Source organism: Mustela putorius, unplaced genomic scaffold (genome assembly GCF_011764305.1).
Source record: "Mustela putorius furo isolate JIRA1106 unplaced genomic scaffold, ASM1176430v1.1 tig00003859_pilon_pilon_pilon, whole genome shotgun sequence".
NCBI classification, from domain to species: domain Eukaryota; kingdom Metazoa; phylum Chordata; class Mammalia; order Carnivora; family Mustelidae; genus Mustela; species Mustela putorius.
Window position 1 is genome coordinate 24,261,801 of NW_025422011.1, and position 7,712 is coordinate 24,269,512.

Here is a 7,712-nt window from a genome sequence, read left to right on the forward strand (position 1 = left end):
TCTCTTTTCCCAAAGGAATGAAATGAGACTGAAATCCAGGGAATCTTGGTAGAACGGCTAACTAAACCTTTGCTCTGGGAAGCAGGAGACCTGGCTTGCCGTTTTCAGTAAGTCCTTGAACCTCACTGGGCCTTGAGAGTTTTGTCTGTGAAAAAGGCACGAAAGTCCTTTTATTCTGAATATCCAAGTCATTTTTGGAAACCTCTTCCATCTTGAAGGTCTCCAATCAAACCAAAGTCCAGAGTCCCCCATCTTTTGTTCAGTCTATGTGCTAAGAACACGGACGGAAGAGGTGTGACTCCTCCCCACCACGGAGCCCAGGCTCAGTGGAGAGTCCAGCATGCAAATATCCAGACAGGTGGGCGGGACAAACACATAGGGCCCCGGGCTCTGTGGGGGCTGAGAAGGGTCTCTGTATCTTCCCCAGAACAGGCAGAACAGAGCAGGGGAGGAGTTTGAGGCTACTGGACAGATAAGATGGGCAAAGTCTTTCCAGGCAGAAGGAAGAGCCAGTGCCAAGCCACAAAGCTATGAGAAAGCGTGGGTTGGCACCCTGCCAAGCTCCCGGACCACATTCGTATTTGCCTTGTTCTTACTGCCTGCTTGGGACAGTGCAGCCAAAACTCTTCAGCTTTTTATAGACCCAGCTCCTTTGTGCTACTGATAAGAAAGCAAGAGCCAGAAAAAAGACAGGATCAGAACCAGATCTTCCAATTCTTGTACGGTGCTCTTTCCGCATCCCATGTGTCTGCAGCCTTCTCCGGGCCACCTTCTCCCTCAAAGTTCCCTCGTTGGGAATGCTCTTCCTTCTGGAACTATCTCCACCCCACTACTTTCTTGACAACTGAGCTCAACGAAGAGTGCTATAATGGGAGGGCAGAAAAGTGGTGCCTAGGAAACATCCCATCCAGGGAAATAAATGCTTGTCAAATGCACAGACATGTCAAAACTGCTTTAGCATCACTTCCTCCAGGAAGACTTCCCTGACTACTGGTTCAGGTCAGGTGTCCCTCCTTCGTTCCTCCAGAGCCCTAATGCTAATGCCTGAGCTAATGCCTGTCATACTTTGCTATAATTATCCATGTACTCACTCACTGTCTTGCCTGCCAAATTGAACATTGCAGACAGTATCTGGCATAGAGTAGGTCTTTAATGAGTAATTTTGAATGGATGGATGGACGGAAGGATGGATGGACAAAAACCTATTTCTTTGTGAGACAGTGTGAAAGAACTTGAAACACAAATGAAAGGACTAAGGTTCAAGTGCAGCTCCACCTCTCATTGGCAATATGGTTTTGAATGAGGATCCCACCCCTCAGACCCTCTGGCTCCTCTTCTGTGCTAGGGGAATCTGAATGTACCTACCTCGGGGTTGTCGTGAGATTTGACCATGACCATCAATGTGAAAGTGCTTTGTAAACTCCCACATGTTGTGTGTACGTGTTACCCATATTTACCAATCAGGATGCTTCAGAGAACAAGCGAAAGAAAATCCATCTTAACTTAGCTTAAACAAGGAAATGTGTTCTAGAGAAGCACAACCAGGAAACATTCTGAGCAGGAAATAACTACAGAAAGTAGAAAACATGAATTTTCTTAAAATAATCTCCATAAACTTGCCTTTCCCTCTGTGACAGGACTGGCTTTAAAACAGCAAGCTTTGGGGGGGATTACACCCTACCTGAATGAGAACTGACTAGGGCTACCTGGAAAAAAAAAGTCTGTGGCTGCCTCATAGCTGTTTGTTTAAGCAACAGGTTATGCCTGTAGATATTCAATTCTTCTGCCCATCCTCTCCCGAAATCCTCTTACAGTGGTACTTGTGTTTTTAATAAAAATGAATCTTGTGAGAGAAGGCTAATACATTAATCATAAACACATACCCACCTACCATCAGCACGGGAAGATTAAAAAATAAAGAGCTACAGGAATGCCAAGAGATAATAACATGGGATTCTTTTGTTGAGACCTTCCAGGGGAACCTAGTGTTTTAGTAGGTAGAGGTGATAGGACCTGAACAGCTCCACAGAGGAAAGCGCCAGGCTCTCATGTAATCCTGTCGATAAATTCGGAGGCACCCAAGCCACGGCTTCCAGCAGGTCATGCACAGAGAATGCCAACTGTATGCACAGAATTTCCATCGGCTGATGGAAATTTTTCATACCTATTTTAATAGGAAGGCAAGGCTGGGAGAACAGGAAATTCAGACTGATGCACAGAGCAAGAGCTGAGCTTGGAGGGGAGGGAGTAGCTATTAAAATGCAAGCACTAGGAAAAGAACCACCCAGAAGAATTTTGCTAGAATGGAAGGAAAGGGAGCAGTGATGCATTGCCTAGCTTTCTCAATGCATTGTGGGTCCCTGGTCTGTACTCACCCTCCTCTAGAATGAATTTAGACATGTCTGATTTTGAGTAGCTGCAGCAGGGAAACCATGCTCCTGTAGGCATCTGCCACCATCAACTACAAAGGGTCTTTACCCAGATGTGCAGAGGAGATCGTGGGAAGGCATAACCGGTTGCCACCAACCAAGTAGTGGACAAACGAATCTCTACTGATTGGCTCCAGGTAGCCAGCCTTGGGCTAGCATTTGCAAGTGTCATCATCCAGGAGGAGCTTTTGATGTGGCTGCAGAGGAAGACATCAGGGTCCTAGTCCTGATCCAAAGGCTGGGTTAGCCAGGCAGCATCCAACCCAAAGGGACAGATACAATCAAAGTCTGTCTTTGTGAACCAGAAGGCCTGCCAGTCAGAAGGGAGGTCGGGCAGGGTTCTGATGTAGAGACAGGCTAGGCATCAAGTCCAAAGAGAAAAAAAAAAGCCTTGCAGGGGAGAATTAAGTGATATCAAGGACACCAACGTGCCAGGTAGAACAAAGAGCTGGGGAACAAGGTTGGGGAAGGTTGCATACCCCAAATATTCAGACTCTGAACTGTCCTGGATTCACGGTATTTCCAGAGTTCACCCTTAAAATCAAAAGGAGAGACCGTTAAGAAAGGAAAAAAAAAGGAATTGACCTAGCTCCGCAGCTTCTGGTTGAAGTCTCTTGCTGTTTCTCCCTATTGCGCAGAGGAAGAATGGATACATAAAATACATTAGCATAATTGCGACATAAAAGTGCAGAACAACAGGCTTCTGCCGAAGCACAGGAATGACTGAGGATCTCCCAACACTGGGCCTCCAGAGAATACAACGTAGGGCCCCAGGGCCATCCAGCTGACCCAAGGTCACCCCCATCATCCTGCACCTGTCACGGTGACAAATCGTCCTTCAGTGAGGACAGTGATGAGGGGTCTTGTAAATAGATATTTTAAGAAAAATTTTCTTCGAATGCTTTGGGTATTTAAATTCCTAGATAAAGGGTCATCTACTGGAGCTGACAAAGAGTTATGAGTGCCAATTACTGTACACATAATAAATAATAAGACACCGAGATTATTCGTGAAGTCAAAAAAGCATGTGTTTCGGGGAGAAAACAGATAAATTGTGGTCATGATACATGACCATAATTGCTATGAAATGCACATACTGAGTTTTGCTGTCTGGACAGCAAAGAGAGATCTATCCTTGTTTAAGTTATACATTATTATCAAAATAACTCAATGCGGTGTTTTCATGTACGTGATTAAAACCATGATACGTCTTCTGAGGGGAAAGAAAGCTCTGTGGTATGGAGTATATTACATCTTTCAGCCTCCACTTGCTCGCCTATAAAACTGGGTACCTAACTCTTCTCTTATTCTTTCCTTCGACATCTAACGAACATTCATCAGTCCCTGGCTGTGGGCAGCCCCATCCCAGGTGCTGGTGTTACCGAGGTGAACAGAACAAGGCATTAGGCCCTTTGTAGATTTTACCTCCCTGGAGGGAGGGACTGTGAGCAAACAAGAATACAAATAAGCATGCAATGCCATTTCGGGTAGAATAAGGGCTCTAACCAAAAAACAAGGACATTATGAGGGCACAGAATGGAAGGTGCGGTCCTGCAGGAGGGCTGGGTTTGAATGATGTGGTCAGAACAACTCTTTTAGGGGACGTGCCTTGAAGAGAGGGTGAGGCAGCCATGCGAACACTGGGGGAACCATTCCCAGGCACAGGGAGCAGCAGGTGCAAAGACCTTGAGGTAGGAATTCACTCACAGGTTGAAGGAACAGCACAAAGGTCACTGTGCCTCACAGAAGCGAAAAGAAAAGGCTGAAGAAACAGGCAGAAGCCAAGACTCCCAAGTCACGCGCATGAGTCTGGAGCACAGGCGCACACTTGCATCGGGAGACATAAACTTGGACGTTATCAGCACAAAGACGGAAGATAAAGCCAAAAGGGCCAGACAAGCCCATTCATGAAGTCCTCGAGAAGAAAAAAAAAAAAAAGGAGGGGGGGGCTAAGCCCAAGGGCACTTAGATTCAGAGAAAGACCTAATGAAGGAGGCTTAGCAGGTAAAATCTTTAGTATGGCAGGAAAAGCAAGAGAATGTGAACATTGCAGGGAAAGGGTATGATCTGGTTTTGTAGGAATGATAGAGGGCAATATGTGTAAAAATTTTGGCCTAGTGTCCAGTGAAGAGACAAGATGACTCTCCAAAAATGCCATTCACCTCCCCTAGATTCAGAGAAAAATCAGATAATACAGGATTTCAGATAAGGAAGAAATCAGTGCAGACTAAAGAAAGAAACAATATCCCCCATCCTGATTTAAAAAAAAAAAAAAAGACACACACACAGTAAGACTGGTTAAGTTTAAAATGAATTTTTCCTAGAAACCCCCAATAGCGCAAATGGGCAAATGTTGTGAAATGCTTACTATACACTGCTGATGCAGCCAGGAGGCCCAGAAACCTGCTTTCTGTGGTCTGTTTTTCAGCATGACTTACTACCCACACCTCGCAGTTCTGGTCCTTACGCCGCTCGTGGCGGTGGGCAGGATTCTGAACCAGGGTTCAGCCTGCCTCAGTGTGGAACCATTCCTTTTCCAGCATTATCCTTCAAGCACGAGGACATGGGGCCTTGGTGCTAGAGGTCCCACCGCTCCTCTCTGCAGGCACCCCCAGACAACCGGAGGGAACCCTGCCAGCCCGGCTCTGTTGTCCCTCGGAGCAGCTAGAAAAGAGGTCTCGCTGACAAGCCATTTAAGATCCAGGCCACGCTCCATCCGAAGCAAAGACAAACCCAGCTGTCATCTAACTCACAACAAATACGGGCCCTCCAGTGGTGATCTGAACGGACGGAGCTCCAGAGGAAGCTGCCAGACCTCAAAGGATAAAGGGACCTAATGGAAAGAACCCAAATAATCCCCTGTTGTGCACTTTTCAGCTGGGGAAGCGCATGAGCATTCACGGCTTCACGAGATCCCGCGACAGAAATAAGGACGCTGCCCCTCTTTTTTTTTTTTTTAATATAATTTTTTATTTTTTATAAACATATATTTTTATCCCCAGGGGTACAGGTCTGTGAATCACCAGGTTTACACACTTCACAGCACTCACCAAAACACATACCCTCCCCAATGTCCATAATCCCACCCCCTTCTCCCAAACCCCCTCCCCCTAACAACCCTCAGTTTGTTTTGTTAGATTAAGAGTCACTTATGGTTTGTCTCCCTCCCAATCCCATCTTCTTTCATTTATTCTTCTCGTACCCACTTAAGCCTCTTTTACAAGTAAGGAAACTGAGCCCCACAGAGGGGGGATGTGGGTTACCTGAGAGCACACGACACGTTTAGTACCAAAGCTACGATTCTCTCCAGGTTTCCTGATTCCTCCCCCACAGGGTTACCATTAGGATCCAATGAGATACAGAAATGGGTATGTGTAGGATTCTGAGACACCAGGCCTCACAAACTAGAAAGAGGATAGCTGAAATTTTGGAACTTCCGCCGAAATCCTAACTATGAATCCCTGGAAGAGCTATTCTTAACCTCCCCAGCCCTTGGTTACCTCACCCAGCGGTACCAACCTCCTTCTAGAATGATGGTAAAAATGAAATAAGAAAACGGGAAGCACACAGCACTATCTCTGGTATACCATAGGTGCTTGATAAATGTTAGCTACTTTCAATAGCAGTAACAGTATTTTCCACTCTTTGAGTGGCCTTGGGCAAGTTGCTTTTCTTTCTTGAGTTACAGGTGTCCTTACCCGTCAAACAAGCGGAAGCTAAACTAGACTCAGTCAGAAGGTGGTAAGAACACGGTGATTTGGAATGAAGACTGGCATCAGGTGGCGAAGACCGAAGAGCAGGCTCCTCTGAAAGTTACGGTCTCAAAATCTCATTGGCCCATCAGTAGGGTGAGGATGAGAAATAGTCCCTCCCAGCTGGGCTTTTTCTGAAGAGTAAAGGAAATCACGCATATGGAATTCTTAGTACAGAATAATACGTAATAAGTGCTCAGTACAACAGGGTTCCTGCAGTTGTTTCCACTCCTCTGCAGTTCTTTTCCAATGATGGCAAGGATTATAGAAGACAACGTCCTGAGACACCACCCCCACCCCATCTGTCCCATCTGTAAAATAGGGGTTTGGGTTATAGGATCTCGAAGAACCTCCAACACTGACCTTCTCTGCGGCTATGGGTATCTCAAGGCAATGCCTCTTCCCAGGGAGCAGCGGAATTCACCCAGAATTCCGCTTGCAATTTTGGAGAGCCCAGCCGGCTGCTGCTACCCAGCTTGGAAGCCATTTCTCCTGACACATGTCGGCTTCACCTGGCCTTTGGAGCAACTGTTAAATGATGTATCCTTGTCGGACAGAGAGTCAGCAAGTGCAGACACCATGTCCTCCTCTGTGTTACCCAACTCCATTCTCTGACTTAGCACATTCCTGGGTCATATCAGGACACAAAGAAAGTTTTGGAGGAAAGAGAGGACGGTTCTCCCCCTTCCTTCCTAAATATACATTCTACTCCATGTTGTAATTACTCTCCTTTTGGTCCAAAATATTTAGCAGAAACATTTGAGAAGCAGCAAGCACCTGCCACAAAGCGGTGTCACATGAGGCCTTTACTGCTCAGAGTCCCCTGATAACAGATGACATAACTCTCTCCTGCACAAAAGCTGCATCTGGGTAATTAGAATCAGACTCCACGGCAGAGTTTGAGAAAAACTTGCTGAACAAAATGTTATCATGCAGCTTCCTCTCTTCCCCCCAATCTCCCAAGACCAGCTCAATGAAAAGACTTGTCCAATAAAAAGACTTAACCATTTCCTCATTAGACATTCTTTCACCCATTCAGGCCAAATTGGTATTTGATGCAACAGGGAAATGTGTCGAGTACATTATTAATCAGGCTCAGCAAAGGAAAGGTCAGGGGGGTTACTGGCACAATTACGGGATACGGGCAACAGGCCAATGAGAGAGTGCGTCGAGGAGGAGGAGAAATCGATAGCAATGAAATTACGGAGGGTTATGAATAGTTGGAGGCAACTGAAAGGCTGACATTCTGCCTGAGCTGGACACGTGCAACGCTTTTATCTTCAACTGTTTTCAACTGTTTATTATTATTATGGGGAAAATTTCTTGGCTCCAAGGCAACCAGTACAGAGAAGTGAACCCAGAAGGCTGCAACCTGGTCTTGGGAACAGGAATCACTCGCTGCCAAAAATTCAACTGGAAATGTATCAGACTGGCTAGAGCTCCAACAAGGAAAAAGATGTCAAGGTGCCCACGGAAGGAAACTAGGCTTGTTATCTTTCGATTTCCTGATGCGGCTGCTCAATATTCTCAA